This window comes from Bison bison, unplaced genomic scaffold, assembly GCF_000754665.1.
Source record: "Bison bison bison isolate TAMUID 2011002044 unplaced genomic scaffold, Bison_UMD1.0 scf7180017864092, whole genome shotgun sequence".
NCBI classification, from domain to species: Eukaryota; Metazoa; Chordata; class Mammalia; order Artiodactyla; family Bovidae; genus Bison; species Bison bison.
The window spans coordinates 60,315-77,718 of NW_011494664.1; the positions used below are offsets into that span (position 1 = coordinate 60,315).

The 17,404-nt window shown below is 40.6% G+C and overlaps 1 pseudogene; it reads left to right on the forward strand.

The window, feature by feature from the left end:
* Positions 1–3,938: 3,938 nt before the first annotated feature.
* LOC104987330 lies at positions 3,939–17,055 on the forward strand (annotated as a pseudogene).
* Positions 17,056–17,404: the final 349 nt, after the last annotated feature.

Sequence of the window (17,404 nt, forward strand, 5' to 3'; positions counted from 1 at the left end):
CTTTTAGGAATTAATGCTACAGATGTATACATCTATGAATATGGGATATACTTCAAGTTGCATAAAATGCAAATAATCAAGTACAAAGTTGTGTGAAAATATAACCATTTGTGTGAAAAAGGACCCATGCATGCATATTTACCTATAATTACTGATAATATCAGAATAGAAAAGAAGCTGGTGGCTAGGTGGCTAAAATTAAAAAAAAAAAAATCAGATATAGGAGAGATGGAGAATTGCGGCTGTTTTAGAATTGGTCTTAGATTCTACCTCTTCATGGGAGGAACTATAATTTCCCCATCCCTTGAATCTGGACCTTGGCCAGTTGAGTGTGGTAGAACTGACAGTGTGCCAAGCCTGGGTATTAGACCCATGTAATTTCCATGAGAACTTGCTCAGGGAATCTGGTTGGAAGATGAAATACATAGAATAGAGCCAATAACCCCAGCTGAGATCATTCTTGACTAGCCAGCACAAGCCAGTCACCAGACTAAGCCTAGCCAGGACCAAGTGAACTGCCAAGTTAAACCCAGCAGAACTACCCAGCAGACCCATTCTCTTGTGATCATAATAAATAGCTGTTTTAAGCCACTAAGTCTGTGGTAGTTTTTAATACAGCATTAGTGTGGCAACAGATTATACCCAGCACGAACGCATTCTTATTGGGTCCTAAGTGAGCCTTGGTATCTAACATTACTTACATCCTGCTGCAAATCTAGAAGTACTCAATTTTTCCTTGTCTTCTTGGCAACCAGGCATGGGCACATGACTGGGCCCTGCTTTGCTACATCCACTAATGTAAGTGTCAAAATTCTCCAGTGCCTTATTTCTTGGTGGTGTTTGTTCCAGATATACTGATTGCGGAATTGCCACCCACACGAGGTCCTAGCACTAATGCATTTATCTTCAGTTGACTCCTGTGGGGAGCTTTCAGCTCTGCCCCTATTTACACATTTTCTCAGCCTGATGCTTCTGCTCCTGGAAATAAGAAGGTATTAAGTAGCTCATGGAATTAAGTTTATTTTCTGTTTACAAGGGCCAGTGGGCCTTTTTGCTTTTAAATGGAGCATCATTCATTTAGATTTCTGAAGTTGATTAGTTAGGAATTTGCTGGTGTGGACAGTCCAAACTATCACACTGGTGAAGTTAGAAAAAGAAGGTAGGAGAGAATTTTAGGAATGGGGATAGTATTAATGTTCCTCTATGTTATTTTCCTTTGAAACAAACATCTCAATTACTATGATACAGTACAAAGCAAGAGAGACATCATTTATTGTTGGCCTTTGCAATGGAAATACACCGTACCAAGACTCAAGTCCTAGCAACCTTTTACACTAGGATTGACCAGGATTCAACCTTTGAACTCTATCTTTAACCCATTACTTCAGGTTTGTTTTGTAAATTTTAACTACTCTCACACTTTCCTGAAAAGCAATTTAGAATCCCATACACTGAAATGCCTTCTATTGTCCCTGAGAAAGTGCCTTGGACATGGATATATCAAGTAACTCTGGAAATCTTGAATCAGACAAGAAATTGGCTAACTACCAATTTTCCCATCTCTTGGCTAACTTTGTCTCCCAATTAGTTTGAGGCTCAACAGAACTAGGACCCTGGCTAAGTTTCAGCTGGCATTGATTCAATCTTTAAATCTCTCACATCTATCCTGTCTCATCCCACAGCTTAGGCCCTCATCTCTCAGCTAGATGATTACTGCAACATGAGACAAGATTGGAGGCAAGAGAGACTGAGTTTTTTCAGGGGACAGGCCTTCTGTGATTTGGTTTTTCTTACTTCCCACTGCAACTCCTGCCAATCCCAGGATAGAAAATAGACATTTGTCTGATTGTACCAATTATTTTCAGAACACCAGGCGCTTACATCCTGTTCCCTATGATTAGCATGCCTTCCCTACTTGAAAAATGTCTACTCATCCTTCAATTTTCAACTCAAGCATTACCAACTATGTCCATCTCCAAGCAGAAAAGACTCTTCACCTTCTCTTATGGCCAAGCTATCCATTTAACCCTATCCCTACTGTGGAGTATTAACTTCCTTGTTGTCGCTCCCATTGTTCAGAGTTCTTTTGTATCCCCATTACATAGGCTAATGTACTAGAGTACTCAGATTATGCCTATGGGCAGCCTTGGATAAATAACCAAGAAAAGAAAAGGGGAAAAGGAAGAGAGGAGAGAAGAAAAGAATCTGAAGACCCAGGACCTCAATTCTCTATTCCAAAAAAAAACTTGTAATGTTCATCCTCCCAACAAAAACATCCCTGACGTTTAAGAACCATACTTAGCAAAAGAGTGACAAGATGAAAATACATGACAGTTACTGCCTTGGATTTCAAAAATTACTCGAGACATCTATCAATCACATTAATGAGTCCATTCTTCCTTATTAAGTATATAAGCTGAAAGGCTGGCAGCGTTTCATGGAAATTTTATGATCACTGGCGTCAGACATGGTTTAAATCTGGCCTTAGATAAATTTCTTGCCCTCTGTATCTCTCAGTTCCTTGAACTGAAAGGATTGTATTGCACTGCTAGCAATCTTTCATACACACACACACACACACACACACACATATCCTTAAATAGTTTTGTAACTTTTCCAGTGAACAGGCTTACAAGAGCAATGAATTGGGCACAACCAAGATTTTCATTACATGGAGAAGTGTTTTTTTTAATCACATTGTCCATACTATCCAGTTTTATATAGCATTTAAAGAATACTGAAGTATAACTGAATGTACTGACTTAGAAACCTGTCCATGTGTTCTTTCATAGGAAAAATATTGAACATATGCAATTACAATCTTATTGATCATCTTGAAAAATATCTGTATATAGAGGTACATGTATATGTAAAGTGCTTAGGGATACAATCATCAAGACCAAAGTGTGTAATACATGAAGGAGGAAGAAAGCACTACCAGAGAAAAATAATTTCAATAAACAATTCTATTTTAATTGATATAGTCCATTCAAGATGCCATAGCAAAATACCACAAATTGCATGGCTTATAAATGGATATTTTTCACAGTTCCAAAACCTAAAGCACCAGCATGGTCACATAGCAACTGCCAACCAAGAAAAGTTTACCCAGCAAAGTTATCCTTCAGAAATGAAGGGTAGATAAAGCTTTTCATAACAACCAAAAGCTGAGGGAATCCATCACCACTATACCTGCCTTACAAGAAATGCTGAAAGATGTTTTTCATATTAATATGAAAGGATGCTAACTTCTAATGTAAGCTTATGAAAGTATTCGTCACACGTGTAGAGGCTTCCCTGGATGCTCAGTGGTAAAGAATCCACCTGCCAGTGCAGGAGGCATGGACTCCATCCCTGATCTGGGAAAATCCCACGTGCCATGGAGCAACTAAGCCCATTCACCACAACTATTGAGCCCGCACACCCTAGAGTCCAGGAGCTGCGACTACGGAGTCTATGCACCCTAAAGCCCGTGGTCCACAGCTAGAGAATAGCCCCCATTCATCACAACTAGAGAAAAGCAACAAAGATCTAATACAGTAGGTCTAGTGCAACGAAGGCCCAGTACAAAAATAAATACACACACATGCATCACACTGGTAACGCTAAGTATATAGTCAAATTCAGAATACTTTCAATACTATAACCACGTAACTCTAGTATGGCAGTTAAAGGACCCTTGTGGCTCAGAACCTGTCTGCAATGTGGGAGACCTGGGTTCTTTCTATCCCTGGGTTGGGAAGATCCCCTGGAGAAGGGAAAGACTACCCACTCCAGTATTCTGGCCTGCAGAATTCCCTGGACTGCATAGTCCATGGGATCACAAACAGTCAGACGTGAGTGACTTTCACTCACTGCCCTACCTGCCAGTCAGTCAGTGCCCTGTCACTGCCCATTCTGGCCATGGCTAACGCCCTTGGGTTGTAATTTGACCAAAGCTCCCAAGGCAGCCCTGGTTTTGGCTAACCCATCTCGGCAGCTGGAACTTGGAGGGCCCACTGCAGTCCAGGACTTCTGGTTTTGCTTCTTCCTGGCTAGAGGTGTTGCAAGATGCTGTGCCAAACACTTGCCCCTGTGGATCAAGTAAAAGTTTTATTACAAGCTTACAGTCAATGCTAAAAACATTCGGAAGTATTTTCTGCATTGCCTGCTATTTCCCAAAGGATGGATACCTTGGATTGTATTAATATAAAGGGATTATTGCAATGATGATCTGAATATTTCCCTATGGTGCAATCCAGTTTATCGCATTTGAGCATGATGGAACATTTACTACTACAAAGCTGAGTTTCTGGTCTGTACACAGATTAATGGCTGGATCTGTGGCAGGTTTAACGGCAGTTATCAGTACTTACCCTCTACACATGGTTATAGTACACCGAACACTCCAAGTGAAAGAGGAACATACTTATACAGGAATTAGTCATGCTTTCAAAATTGTTTGAGCAAAGGAAAGTGATTACCTTGTATTTTACAGAGGCCTGATACCTGCTGTATTGGGAATGGTTCTTTCTATAGGCATGTATTTGGTTGGTTGCTTGCTTTTTTCCTTCTGGTACCTTTCCTGTGCTCCTTATATTCTTGGCAGAATTTCTGATAACAGTAAGTCCCCTACATACAAACCTTCCATTTGCAAACTTTCAAAGATGTGAGTGTGTGTTCACACGTCCAATCATGTTAGTTCCTGTGTCTGGCGTGCATTGTCACATGTGTGCATCTTCTACAAGTGGTTGTGATCGCGTGTACATCACTGTGTAGCACTGTAGAGAGTACAGTAGCACAGTATCTTTAGTTCAAGCCCAGGACGTCTAGAAGCAAGCATAAAAGCAGCGGTGATATAGCTGGTACTACTGATACAGCTGGTAAGTACTGTACTGTAAGATTAAAAATATTTTATTTTTGTGTTTTTAAGTGTATTTGTTTGCAAAGTTTTATAAACCTATCATAATACCGTACTACTATATAGCCAAATATATTAGTTGGGTACCGAGGCCTACTTTGTTGGACTTAACGAACAAACTGGACTTACCAATGTGCACTCAGAATGGAACTCATTCATTTGTAGGGGACTTGCTGTATCCTAATGTCTTTGCTTTGAAAACTCACAAACTTACATTGCAGTGGTGTTACTGGAACAAAAACACAGAGTCGTTGTATCCTACTCATTTGTTGTATTCTTCGGTAATTGTAGTTAGGAACTGCTCCTTCAGAATTTGAAAAGTGCCTTACCAGGAAGGTGACTATAAAGTATGTCTATGGACACCATGGAATTCAAAGGGATCGTGGTTTCTCTCTTAATTATACCCACTGTGTTCTTCCTCACACAGTGGCTTTTACAATACATGAACTTATGAAGCAGTTTTTTCACCTCAACTAAAAAAAGTTATAATTTCCTTAAACTCTTTGAGAGAAAAATGAAATCTTAATTTGTGGGAAGAACATACTTGGAGGGAGACATTTACCCTGTCACTGAAAACCACTGGTATTTTAGCACTTGATTTTTTTGTTCATCATAATCAAAAGTGCTTACTATGCTTTCTGATGCTGAAAGTTATACCTTGGAATATTGGGGGGGGAAATTTATAAGCTGATGCTGGCTAATCAATAGGTTAATTGAAATCATTTAAAAGTATTATTTGGAAATAAGGTTAATTTAAAACGGGATTTAAGAGGTTGCCATTAAGGTTACTTAAAATATGAAAACAGAGCTACTATTATATGATCCGGCAATCTCACACCTGGGTATATACCCAGAAAAGACAGCTAAAAGATACATGAACCCCAATGTTCAGCACTGTTTACAACAGCCAAGACATGGAACACACCAAGTGCCCATCAACAAATGATTGGCTTAAGATGTGTTGTGTACATATACACATACACATATGTATGTGTGTATATACATACAATGGAATTAGTATGGATTTCTCAAGTGGCGCAATGGTAAAGAATTTGCCTGCCAATGCAGGAGATGTAAGAGATGCGAATTCCATCCCTGGGTTAGAAGATTCCCTGGAGGACAGCATGGCAACTCACTCCAGTATTCTTGCCTGGAAAATTCCATGGACAGAAGAGCCTGGCGGGCCACAGTTCAAAGGGTCACAAAGAGTTGAACATGACTGAGCACACACACATATTAAATATATACATGCATACAATGGAATTATTACTTAGCCATAAAAAAAGAATGAAATATTGCCATTTGGAGCAACATGGATAGATTATCATGCTAAGTGAAGTCAGTCAGAGAAAGACAAATATTGTATCACTTAAATGTGGAATCTAAAAATGATACAAATGAGTCCATATACAATACAGAAACAGACTCAGACAGAAAGGAAACTATGGTTACCAAAGGGGAAAGGGGAGGAGGAAAGGATAAATTATCAGATACAAACCAGTTCATATAAAATACATAAGCAACAAGGATTTACTGTATAACATACTGAACTGTATTCAATGTCTTGTAATAAGCTAAAATGAAAAGTAATGTGAAATATATAAAGTCTTTATATATATATTCAGTTTTTCCATATATCTGAATCATTTTGCTATACACCAAAACTAGTACAATATTGTAAATCAACTAGATTTTTTTTTTTAAAGTGTTACCTTTTTCTTTATCATGCTATTCCAAGCTTTTAATTGTAATCATGATGTTCAAAGACTGACATTGGTTCTTATCATAGACAGGCTTGGTTATATTGCAGCAGAATGAAGAGAATTGGAAATTTAAGGTATATAAAACATAGCTTAAAGCCAACATTGAACTATTATTCTTAATATTGCTCTTATGTAATTCTGCTGTACTCAATAAAAGGACATTTTCTCTTAATTTCCTTAATAAAAGTTGTATTGAAAAAGTAGCTGTGTAGAGAGACTTAACATGGTAGCTCAGATGGTAAAGAATTTGTCTGCAGTGCAGGAGATCCAGGTTTGATCCCTGGGTTGGGACGACCCCCTGAAGAAGGAAATGTCTACCTACTCCAGTATTCTTGCCTGGAAAATTTCATGGACAGAGGAACCTGGCAGGCTACAGTCCATGGAGTCACAAAGATTTGGACATGACTGAACAGCTAACCCACACAGACTCAACAATAAGAATTTTCAGGTATTGTGCAAATGTTACTTCCAGTTTCTATGAGTGATTTAAAGGTGTTTTTTAAAAGTCAGTGTATTTCCCAAAAGCAATAAAAATATTGAGTATCTTTTCTCTTGAAATAGATTAGTTATAGATTTGTTTTCATTAAATATTTTGGTATATACCAGATCATCTAAGTCCACTGTAAAATACCTACTAATATAGATATGAATATCAAATAATGTTTCTAAGGCATTACGTCATGATACATCAAATAGTTCTTCCTTGTGAAATAATTTTAGTGCAATATAAACTTAAGTAGAAATGCAACCCACTCCAGTATTCTTGCCTGGAGAATCCTATGCACAGAGAAGCCTGGCAGGCTACAGTCCATGGAGTAGCAAAGAGCCAGACACGACTGAGTGACACACACACACGGAAATGTAAAACATGATTTGAATTGCTATCCTTTGTATTAAAATGGTTTAAAATGTGAGAATTCCACTTATTGTGTTGAGTTCTTTTTAAGTTTTATTATAAGCATGACAAAAATGCAAGGGAGAACAGTTATGGTTTAGGCTTCAGAAATAGCAATTTATAGTTTGCTAATGTTAAAAATAAAGCTCAACATTCAGAAAACAAAGATCATGGCATCTGGTCCCATCACTTCATGGGAAATAGATGGGGAAACAGTGGAAACAGTGACAGACTTCATTTTTGGGGGCTCCAAAATCACTGCAGATGGTGATTGCAGCCATGAAATTAAAAGATGTTTACTCCTTGGAAGGAAAGTTATGACCAACCTAGATAGCATATTCAAAAGCAGAGACATTACTTTGCCAACAAAGGTCTGTCTAGTCAAGGCTATGGTTTTTCCTGTGGTCATGTATGGATGTGAGAGTTGGACTGTGAAGAAAGCTGAATGACGAAGAACTGATGCTTTTGAACTGTGGTGTTGGAGAAGACTCTTGAGAGTCCCTTGGACTGCAAGGAGACCCAACCAGTCCATCCTAAAGGACATCAGTCCTGGGTGTTCAATACAGGGACTGATGCTAAAGCTGAAATTCCAATACTTTGGCCACCTCATGCGAAGAGTTGACTCATTGGAAAAGACTCTGATGCTGGGAGGGATTGAGGGCAGGAGGAGAAGGGGATGACAGAGGATGAGATGGCTGGATGGCATCACTGACTTGATGGATGCGAGTCTGGGTGAACTCCGGGAGTTGGTGATGGACAGGGAGGCCTGGCGTGCTGCAATTCATGGGGTCGCAAAGAGTCGGACACGACCGAGCAACTGAACTGACTGACTGAACTGAATGTTAAAAATCGTAAGTTGAAAGTCTTATTTCTGCTTCAGTTTTTATTTTTTGCATAAAATATTTTTGTCATACCTTGGTAAGAAACTAGATAAACTGGTTTCATTTGCAAACTCTTAATTTTAAAATAAATATGTACCTTTGTATGATTTATAAGTGGATCTATACATAAAAATACATGCGTTCCTAGAACTATTTTGTATATTTTCATTTCTGGGTTACAATGTATCTAAATACTGTTATCAAATCCTTAGATAATTTAAATGTATAAAATAAGTATCTCAGGTTACCAATTAAAGGACTGCAAATTTTTAAAATAAAATTTTACATTCTGTGTCTGTTACAGAATACATAGTATATTAAAAATAAATTTTACTCAAAAAGGTCAAAGGACAAATATATGAATAGCTATAGCTACGTAAGTCTTAATAAAAAATATGCAATATAAAAAAGATGTAATTTGTGAAATTAAAAACGGAATGTGTTTGGGGGAAGTAAAAGGGTAGAGTTTTCATATGCGATCAAAGTTAAGTTGCTATCAGCATAAAACAGACTATTATATCTATAAAATATTTCGAGGAAGCCACGGAGTAACCACAAAAAAAAAAAAAAAACCTGTAGTAGATAAACACAAACCTATAGAATACATACACAACATAAAGAGAAGAGTATCAAAGCATACCACTATGGCAGATTATCGGTTCAAAAGGAAGATAGCAAGAGACCAAGAAAGGAACAAACGAAAAACTAAAGCACAGAGAACAGTTAACAAGATGGCAACAGTAAGTCCTGACCTACCACCAATAGTTACATTAGATGTAATAGATTATTCTCCAATCAAAAGGCACAAGGTAACTGGATGAATTAATAATTAAAAAAAAAAAAAACTAGACCCAAACATAAGCTGCCTACAAGAGACTCTTCAGCTTCAAGGACATATGTAGGCTCAAAGTGATTTCATGCAAGTGGAAACTGAAAAAGGAGGGTTATCCTTATATCCAACAAAACAGACTTTAAGTCCAAACTGTAACAAAGAAGGTCATTGTGTAATGATAAAAGGGTCAACCCATCAGGAGGCTGTAAGAACCATAAATATATACGTACTCAACATCAGAGAACGTAAATACATTAAGCACACACTAATAGATACTGAAGCTGAAGCTCCAATACTTTGGCCACCTGATGCAAAGAGCCAACTCACTGGAAAAGACCTTGATGCTGGGAAAGATTGAGGGCAAAAGGGGAAGAGGGCAGCAGCAGATGAGATGATTAGATAGCATCACTGACTCAATGGACATAAATTTGAGCAAACTCCACAATAGAGTAGAGGATAGAGAATCCTGGCATGCTGCAGCCCATGAGATCACAAAGAGTCAGACACGACTTAGCGACTGAACAACAACAGATATGGAGGGAGAAATAGACAACATACAATAATAGTAAGGGACTTCATTACCTCACTTTCAACACGTGGTAAGTCACAAAACAAGTCCCAGAAAATTTTAAAACATTGAAATTATACCAGCTATCTTTCCTGTTCACAATGGCATGACTAGAAATCAACAGGGAAACTGGAAAATTCAAATATGTAAAAATTAAAACAGCCCTGAACAGCCAATGTGTCAAAAAAGCAAGAAGTTAAGAAAATCTTGAAATGTATGAAAATGGATACATGTTCAAGGAGGGGAGTATATATTGAAAAATGCTTACATTAAGAAAAAAGTCCCAATTTATTACTCAATGAACTGAAGAAACAATCAAAGCCCAAATTGAGAAGAAAATAAAGATCAGGAGGAGAGTAAATAGAGACCAAAATAGAAATTATCAATGAAATAAGAACTGGTATTTCAAAAAGAAACAAAACAAACCTTTACCTAGTCTAAGAGAAAAAGGAAGGTTCAAATATGACCAGAAATGGGAGATATTACAACCAATACTACAGAAATATAGAAGGTCATGAGCGACTACTCTAAGCAAAAATGTGCCCAAAAAACTGTGGAAACCTAGAAAATTAAGGGACCTGAGTCCCGCGGACTGCAAGGAGATCAAACCAGTCAATCCTTAAGGAAATCAGTCCTGATTATTCATTGGAAGGACTGATGCTGAAGCTGAAACTCCAATACTTTGGATGTTTTGATGTGAAGAACTGACTCATTGGAAAAGACCCTGATGCTGGGAAAGATTGAAGGCAAGAGAAGAAGGGGACAACAGGGGATAAGATGGTTGGATGGCATCACCAACTGGATGAACATGAGTTTGAGCAAGCTCCAGGAGTTGGTCAAGGACAGGGAAGCCTGGTGTGCTGCAGTCCATGGGGTCGCAAAGAGCCAGACACGACTGAGCAACTGAACTGAACCTAGAAAAGCTGGATAAGTTCTTAACACACTTAAACAACCAACCAAAACTACATAAGAAATAGAAAATATGAACAAACCAATAAAAAGGAGACTGAATCAATAATAAACACAGGAAAGCCCAGGACTGATGGCTTCACAGATGATTTCTACCAAACATTTAAAGAATTAATGCCAATCCTTCCAAACTTTTTGGGAAAAAAAAAATTTCTAAAAATGAAAACTCATTTTAAGAGGCTAGCATTACCCTGATACCAAAGCCACATAAAGGCATACAAGAAAACCACGGACCAATATCTCTGATGAATACAGATGCAAAAATTCTAAAGAAAATATTTTCAGACCGAATTCAAGAGCACATTAAGCAGATTGTTCACCATAACCAAGTAGGATTTACCCCTGGGATGCAAGGATGGTTCAACACAAATAAATCAATAAATGTAATACAGCACATTAATAAGTGAGAGACAAAAATCATAACTTCATCTCAATATATTCAGGAAAAGCATTTCAGAGTTTAACATCCTTTCAACATTAAAAAAACACTCAAAACTTGAGCATATAAGGAACATACCACAACATAATAAAGGCCGTATGTGACAAATCCATAGCTAACTTCTTATTCAATGAACAACATTTTAATGCTCAGCTAAAGCAGGTCTCCTTGCGACCCCATGGACTATACAATCCATGGCATTCTCCAGGCCAGAATACTGGCTCCCTGACACCTCAGTTGGTCTTTACCTATAATACAGGAGATCCCGGTTTGATTCCTAGATTGGGAAGATCCCCTGGAGAAGGGAAAGACTACCCACTCCAGTATTCTAGCCTAGAGAATTACATGGACTGTATAGACCCAGGGGTTGCAAAGAGTCAGACACGACTGAGCGACTTTCACTTAAGGCAGGTCTGCTATGCTCAAGTCAGGGTCCTGTTTGGAAAAATACTATCCACATTTCCCCATCCAGAGTCCCTTGAGGGGGTTGGTTCTGCAGACCCCCTGAACTCTTAAGTACAGAGAGGTGGCCCACTCTTCCCTAGTAAGAACTAGCACTTCACACTTGAGCACTGTCACTAAGGCCATCAGGAATGTGTGGGTACATGGGAAACCAGCATCGCTCAGAACTTCCTTCTCCTGCAATATGTGACTTTGTTTGAAAGTCAGAGCTGATAGTAGAAGTAGTGACATGGCTGGGATCATAACTATCCATAGGGCAATAGCCCCTTCTAGTAATCAGAAACTCGGGGTAAATGTCTAGGCCACCGGGCAAGTGGTCTAATCCAGCAAAAATACTAGCCAAAGGGGCAGGTAATCTAGAGTGTGTAGTAATGGAAGGAAAATGATGAAAATTATGTATGACCTTGGGACCACATGCAGCAGTGAGGGTTAGAGCTAGTCTACTGACCCTGTTACAGGTTTCCCCCCAAATTGTGACCTCCTTGTACACTTCTCACATCTGTTTGAGTCCCACTTTAAGTTTATCCTTACCTGTCACATCTTCAGGATGGTTCTTGGACTCTATCTAGAAGATGCTATGGGCATCCCACCCAGATTCAGTCGAACACTTTTTTAGCATCTCTGTCTCTCCCAGTCTCAGTATGCACTGTTTTCCTGGTGTCCACACTCATCTCTCCCGATGCCTATCACTGGACTCTGGTCCTGGACATGTCGGCAAGTTTGCATCCTTGTGTTGGCCCTTATCCAGTGATTGCTGTTCAGCATGGGCCCACAGAAAGAAAGGAAACTCTGTGTAAATATATCCATATTTACACATGTATCGATTTAGTATATACACTTATGAAGTTATGCATTGTTAACATGAAATACAGGTTTATCAGGGCATCCTGTATTATGTGGGGCTTCTCTGATGGCTCAGTCAGTAAATAATCTGCCAGAAGTGCAGGAGGTTTGATCCCTGGGTTGGGAAGTTCCCCTAGAGAAGGATCTTATCTGGCAACCTACCTTTCAGTAGAACTAAAGGTTCCCACTTTCTCCCTCTCTCATGACCTTATTAACCATCGGCAAACAATTTGGCCAATTTCATAGCCCATTTGTACCTCAAAGGAGTATGTAGGTACCAAGAAGGGCAAGGTCAACATTGAGAAGTTTCCTAGAGGGGGTGATGCTTGCCTTTTTCAGAATGAGATGATAGCACCTAATTTATCGGGTCAGCATGAAGATTAGTTATGTTTATGTACATGGTAAATGGTATACATCTGAAAGGTTTAGCCATTTCTTATTTGGCTTTTATAGCATATCCATCTTATGGCATTTATTTACATGGCCCTCCTATTGCAAAGAATTTGAGTTGAATCTCCTTAGTTCAGGGTAGTGAACTAGTACACTGAAATGAGGGCTGTTATAGCTCAGTTGGTAAATCATCTGCCTGCAATGCAGGAGACCAGGGTTCAATTCCTGGGTCAGGAAGATCCCTTAAAGAAGGAAATGGCAACCCACTCCAGTATTCTTGCTTGGAGAATCCCATGGACTGAGGAGCCTGGCAGGCTACCATCCATAGGATCAAAAGGGTCGGACACAACTTAGCGACTAAATAACCACAACCAAGATCACCAGCAGTGTTGAGATGTGGTTCCAAACACCAGTCACAGAGGCACCACTGAGAAAATCTTGCCCTCCCGGTTCAATTATCTGCCTTGAAATCAATGCATATAGCAGCTCCTGAGAATCGAGGTTCCTCAAAGGAGTCTGGTGGTGATTTGTCATCCTCTACCCTCTTCCCATTAGATTTCCCTTTTACCATCTTAATGTTATCACCTTCTGACCAACAACTTTCTGCAGCAAAATTCATAAAGTCTGGGCAACAATCATCATGGCTCAGGTTTAAGAATGACATCAAGACCTTCTGAGCTAGTCGTCTATCAAGGAGAAGATGAAATGATGGTTCATTCATACAACACAGTACTGAGTAGTATGTAGTTCATACACAACACTTAAGGAATAAGCCACATCTTCATTGAAGAATGATCATGATATATTGAGTATAAAAGGAAATTACATTTTTAAAAGTACATTGTAATTAAACTTTTGCAAGTTAATTCTTATGTTTCTCAAATCCTTTATGTTCATTTTGCATTTGCTCAGTCGCCTGAACCATGACCTTAGGTGACCTTTTGACAACTGAACACCTGTTGAGAGGGATGGGGAGGTAGATAGTGAGAAAGGAGGGACTTTGAACCTCAAGAGAGAAATTCATTAAACTTTTCTACAAAGAAGGTGTTGCTTTTCTAATTCTAAACTTTTGATATAAAAATACTCATTCTGACTGTTGCCACAGATGTTCACATTCTAAAGTATGCTGTTTTCAGATAGGAACTTAACACACTGTGTGCTTAGGTACTCAACTCCCATCACTGGCAAAATAGAGAAATGTATATCACCTGATTGTAACCCTGGCATCATTCCCTATGAGATGGTAACTCAGCAGAATTGCTTAAGGATTTTCAGGAGTATTCCTTGATCAGTCATCACTGTAAATGTTCAAGTATCACCACAAGATGGCAGAAGAGGATTAATCATGGGACGCGGGTGCATGCTAAGCCGCTTCAGTCGAGTCCTACTCTTTGTGACCCCATGGACTGCAGCCCACCAGTTTCCTCTGTCCGTGGGATTCTCCAGGCAAAAATACTGGAGTGGGTTGCCATGCCCTCCTCCAAGGGATCTTCCTGACCCAGGGATCAAACCCGCATCTCTTATGTCTCCTGCACTGGCAAGCAGCTTGTTTACCACTAGCGCCACCTGGGAAGCACAGCCAGTGCCAAAGGCTCAGACCTGTAAGGTTATAGAAATCCTTTTCACTCTCCTCTCTGTGTGGTTGAAATTACTCTTATTGAAAAAACTTATTTAATCTTGGAAGTTATGTACTTAAACAAGAGCATGTGTTCATTATGGTTCAACCAGAAAAACAGCCAGTAGGAGATATATATTAAGGTATTGATTGCAAGGAAATGAGTTATACAGTGGTAGTAAGGCAGATCCAAAATCTGTTCAAACTCTGTCCACAGACATCTTGAGAAATGTCTCAGCTCTCAGATCATTTAAACTGGTTGAATCGGGCTCATAAGATTACCTAAAACAATCTACCTGACCTACAGACAACTGACTGTGGAACTTTAATTACTCCATAAATCACTTGCTTGTTTTTGCTCATGTTCAGTGATGTCCAACTCTTTGAGACCCCATAGACAGTAGCCTGCCAGGCTCCTTTGTCCATGGGGGTTTCCCAAGTTAGAATACTGGAATGGGTGGCCATTCCCTTCTCCAGGGGATCCTCTAGACCCAGGGATTGAACCCTTGTCTCCTGCGTCTCCTGCATTGGCAGACAGATTCTTTACCACTAGTGCTTCCTAGGAAGCCCTACTCTATAAAAAGCTGCACAAAAACATCTAATGTTTAACTGAACAACTGGGGACTGTAGCCTGGCCAAGTTGACACACCGAAAGACCAGCATAGTCTACCCCTTGTCAATTCGGCACAATACAGCTGACCCTTGAGCAATGTAGGGGTTAGGAGCAGCCACGCTCCGCCCATTCAAAAATGCACATATAACTTTACAATCGGCCCTCCTCACTGCAGTTCTGCATCTGCAGATGCAACTAACTGGTGATCATGTAGTACTGTATGCATGTATTCAGTACTGTAGTATGTATTTAGTGAAAGAAATCTGCGTATGTGGACCTGCACAGTTCAAACCCGTGTTGCTCAAAGGGTCAGCTGTACATCACTTTAAACCATACTAAATCTTGAGTGACATCACCAAAAATGACAATGTAGGAAACTCCACTCTGTCCCCCAACAGAGGTCAACCATTAGGCAGCTATCCATGAACACACAGCTCTGGGAGAGCTCTGGGGCCCACTTAGCAGCTTTAGTAATACAGTAGAACAGAAACTTCAATGGTAACTACACAAAAAGAAAGATGCTTCCATCAATCCATCCCCCAAGCTGGTGATGCCCAGCATGAAGTGCTAAGTCCTCAACTAGAGTTTCCCTTGCTGGGAAATGAAAGCAGGGTGAACCATCAGTTTCTGCAGCCTTTGGGGCACTGTACGAATGTCCCGCTCCATCCCACCCCGCCCAGAGACTGGCAGACCTGAGATGTAGAGACAGCTAGGAACAAAGGCAGCAGGTGCTGTCAACAACAGCCATGCAGCAGGAGCAATGGTGTTCTCAGGGACCTGCTCTGCAGACAGACCCAGCTGACTTCACCACCGAAGAAGCTGACAGCCAGCAGCCTTTACAGAGCCCTGCAGATTCTACCCCACAAGAAGTTTTGTTGGCTGATGCAGCTACCCAAGCCCTCCTTGCTGCCCTAGGGGAAGCTGGCACCCACACCAGCAGACACCCAAGGTCTCTGCAGCCACACAAGTGTAAAACGCCAGCTGCTTGAGTTCCTCCCTGCCCTCACCAGAGACCAGCAGTTGGTTCGGGCTTGCTGTTGTTAAGTCCCTCAGTCATGTCCACCCTGTGGACTGTAGCACAGCAGTCTTCCCTGTCCTTCACTATTTCCAGAGTTTGCTCAAACTCATGTCCATTGAGTCAGTGATGCCATCCAACCATCTCATCCTCTGTCATCCCCTTCTTCTCCTGCCTTCAATCTCTCCCAGCATCAGGGTCTTTTCCAGTGAGCCAGCTATTTGCATCAGGTGGGCTGTGTGTAAATAAAAGAAGCCAACCTGAATCCCCCCAGAATGACCCCCACTGCCATGCACACACTCAGGGCGAGCCCTCCAGCTGTACTCCTGAATGCCACCACCCTGATGCCTGTAATAAGCCTCCACGGCTGCATGCGTGCCCTGATTCGGGGCGTGTGAGCCACAGGTGAGTGCATGGGAGCCAAAGCCCCCTGAAGCTGCCTGTGGGCCTTCTGTACCTGGCTGGCACCACTGCGCCCACCTGTAGTGACCCCCTCCAGCCGTCACCTGCACATCCGCAGCCCAACACAGGTCACCTGCCTCCACCGCAGTAGGTGTGACCTGGGGAAGGCTGACAGCCAGGGCCCTGTAGCTGCCAGTGAGCCCAGAGCTGGTCCCAACACTTGCTGCCCCGTCACTATGGGTTGGTTATTAGACAGAGGTTTAAAGGCCTGCAGCTGGCACCTTGCCACTACATGGGCACATTCTGCAGGCCCCCGCAACTGAGAATGTACCAAGCACTGGCTCTGCAATGAGTCCTATCTACTCTGGTCCCTGGTCCCTCTCAGCTCTGACAGTGCTGCAGCCTCAGAGAGTCCCTGCAGTGCGCATTAAGGACCCATCAGTGATGCTGTGGATCCCAGAACCCTAAGCCAAAGAGAGATCAAGCAGCAGAGGAATATGTTCCAGACAAAGAACAAGATAAAATCGCAGAAGAACTAAGTGACATGAAGATAGGCATCTACTCCCAAAGAGTCTAGATTAATAAAGACAAAGAACTTGGGAGAATGAACGCACAGAGTGAGAAGCTAGACGTTTTAAGCAAAGAGTCAGAAAATATAAAGAATAACCAATTTAAGAATACAATAACTGAAATGAAATACACACTAGAAGGAAACAATAGTAGAGTAAATAAAAAAAGAACAGATGGAGTCGTGGAAATCACTACCACGGGACAGAAAAAAAGAACAAAAAGAAACGAGGACAGTTTAAGAGACGTC